The sequence below is a fragment of the Alligator sinensis genome, unplaced genomic scaffold (assembly GCF_000455745.1).
Source record: "Alligator sinensis unplaced genomic scaffold, ASM45574v1 scaffold313_1, whole genome shotgun sequence".
Taxonomy (NCBI): Eukaryota; Metazoa; Chordata; order Crocodylia; family Alligatoridae; genus Alligator; species Alligator sinensis.
This window is the reverse complement of record NW_005841939.1, coordinates 2,129,698-2,133,049: the sequence shown is the minus strand read 5'-3', so window position 1 is coordinate 2,133,049 and position 3,352 is coordinate 2,129,698.

Genomic DNA, 3,352 nt, shown 5'->3' with positions numbered 1-3,352 from the left:
GGGAAAGAGAGTGAGAATGGCTGGCATAGCAGTTAGGAAATTCCCCTGGAAAGTGGAACAAAGGGGTTTGAAGCCCTACTTCAGTGAAGGTTTAATTATTTGTCTAAAGCGGAACAGCTTCAGCAAGTGAAACCAAGTGGCTTTACCGCAGAATATAATATAGCGTGGTAGCTAAGGTACTCTCCTGGAAGGGAAGTGCTCAAATCCCCTTAGGCAAAGGGAGGAACTAAATCCGGTTCTGTGAGAGTGTGTTCATTTGAATTTTTGCAACAGTCATGGACCATAAGATCCACTCATATGACATTCACATCATGCTAGTTCATTTTTATTACATTGTATAATGGTGTTCAAGTAACCTGTGAAGGCTGAAAAGAGATTTGTGAAAAGAAATTTAAAGGAGAAGAGCAAGATCACTTGGTTACAGGGTCAGGGGACATATTCTATCCACAGAGATAAGGAGGGCCAAGGTGTGCTGAGCTGATGAAAAATAAGTGCAAACTGGAAACAAAATGTTGGCAGGAGTCACCTGTGTTAAAACATTTTGGTGTTTGTTTGAGATTTGTTAGCAGTGAGCAGAATATTGTACACAGACAGACAGCTAAAGTATTTCTTTGGGGTCTGAGCTACGTATTCTTAACTCAATAGAAGTCTTTCAATTGATTTCAGTAGGTTTTGTATCAGGTCCTTGGAACAGAGACTTTGGAAGACAGTCTGCCAAACCCTTAATTAAAAGGCCATGAATCAATCCTCACCATATCTGCTCCAGATTTTGAATCAAAACCATCCTGCAGGTCATTTGATTGCCTGAAGGAAAAAAAAAACAGCCTCCCCCCGCCCCCGAAACTTCTCGTCCATGGAAAGAGTTTATCATCTACAGTATCATTAAACTTGTTGGAAATTACCTGATGAATTTTTCAAGTATGTACATTTCTTTGGTAAGATATACAGTAAGCATTGCTCAGAACAGCCAGCCACCCTTGCTGTATCTCTGCTGCACTTGGGAGACGTGATTGCAGCATGTTCGATTTTCCCAAGGAAGCTTTAATCCAGCAGTAACAGTGGCAGTGAACTCACAGCAACACCCAGAAAATATTCGGTCACCCAGAAAATATTCAGAGTCCATGGTGAGCTTTCAGAGCCTGCACTGAAACTAGATCTGCTGAGGTACCAGTCATTGTTAACCAAAGCTAGTTAGAATGAGATTGTCAGGTCTGTCTACCCAGGCTGTGAAGAAACGTCACTTGTGGTATGAACATACCCTGCGATCCACTGATATAATTATTGACTAGACCTCTTTGCCTTAGAAAGGCCCTGGGCTTGACACAGCTTTTATGTAGAGGTCAGGGGAATTTCTTCTGATTTATGCGTTCTGACATCAGAATCTGGCACACTGCTCTTCTATAAAAAAAAAAAAGACAGTGCTCTGACTGCACACAGCATACACAGACTGTGAGCTAAAAGATTCTGCTTTCTTGTGCTTACAGATTCTATTCTTTCCCGTGTAAAAGGCTATTTTCAGGCCTTAGATCCATGTAAGACCTTAAAACAGGGCTTAAGTTGTGCATGGATGTGATACATAGCAGTGAATTTCATCCCCAGAAGTACAGTGATACCAAGCAGTAGCATAACTAGGGTGGGGTGAGAGGGACATCAGCCCCAGGTGCCAGCTAAGGGCACTGGTATAGTCCCATGCCCAGCAGTGCATTTGGAGGAGGGGAGGGATGAAATGACCCCACCCGGGAAACTTTGCCATGGGAGGCACAGCTCTGACCCCGAGGGTGGGGGGAGAATGGGGCAGGGCTGCCGTCTGGAGAGTCCGTGCCTCTGCCTATCCCTCAGCTGCAGTAGCCCATCAGCAGTCCCTCAAGCGGAGAGAACCCTGGTGGGTAAGACTCCTCTCCTTGCCTGTTCCCTTCTCCCTCCCATCTCCAGTGGTCAGCACAAATCCCCCCTTACTCCAGATGCTGAAAGAGCTTGTTATGCCTCTGCTATTTAGATTAATTTAGCTTTACCATTTGTTGCTATTTATTATATGTGCACTCTTGCAGTCATGTGAAAGGCCCAATCCCCATTGTGCTTGATACCTTACAAGCACATAACAAAAGAAAATGGTTCCTACCCCTAAAAAAAGCTAAGGTGACAATATGTGGTTGTAGCCAAGAGGCATAGACATACCTTGGTGAAAGTGAGGTGATTATAATCATTTTAGTCACTCATCAGCATCCCCCCCCCCCCATTAAAGAGTTTGGAATGATGTTTTTTAAAGCTATTAAGCTGATCTTGAGGGAAAAATACAAATAAATATATTGAGCGAAATAAATAAGCAGCATAATGAAGGTAGGTGGTGTATCAAGTGCCCATTGTGCTATATAAATAATAAGAGAGAAAATGAATAATGGGCCAAATTGCTTTTTTTCCATTAGAAAGAGGGCACGAGTTCTCCCTGCAGCATTTTTCCCTTCATTTGTTCCATTGGGTAGGTGGAATTTGTCTCCTTTGTAGAACTAGACAGAACCTGTGAATTACCCCCAGATCTGCAGTGGGATCAGGTGGAGGCCGTATCTATTAGGGGTGTACGAAACAGGCTGTATTCAATTTGGATTCAGATTCAGCCCAAATCGGGCACAGTGATTCAATTTGCTGATTCAGCTCACTTTCCCCAGTTCGATTAATTCAAATCTGAATCTGAAGATTCAATGCTGATTCAGAGAATCAGCAATTTGGCCATAGACACAGCTTAAAATGTTTCTTCTACATACCTCGAGGTATCAGGCATGGCTTGTGAATGCTGCAATGCTGGGGCAGATGGAGTGTCCCAGAGGAGCGTGGGGGGCCCCTTCGTGTGCTTGGTGGGGAACCCAGAAGTGGACCAGAAGTACTTCTGGTCCACTTCTGGGTCCCCTGGAGAACACGCATGGTGGGGGGCCCATGGCCCCCCGGCTCAGTAATCGGCCATGGGGGGACCCTGGGTGACCCCCAGACCCCCAGACCGGTTGCCAAGTTGGGGAGTGTGCAGGGGGGGCTCCCCGTGTGCTCCCCGGCAGATCCAGAAGTGGACCAGAAGTGTTTCTGGTCCACTTCCAGGTCTGCTGCTGAACATGCTGGGGACCTCCCCCTGCGCTCCCATGGGATGCTACATCCACCCCACCATCGCAGCATTCACGAGCCGCCTGGTACCTGTAGAAAAAACATTTAAAGCTGTGTCTATGTCTGAATCACCAAATCTTTCTGAATCTCCCTGAATCGATTCGGAGGGTTCCAATACGGTTCAGAGAGATTAAAGGATCTCCTGATTCAATTCGAATTTGAAGATTCAGTCACCGAATTGGGCCGAATCTTGGCCAAATCAAAT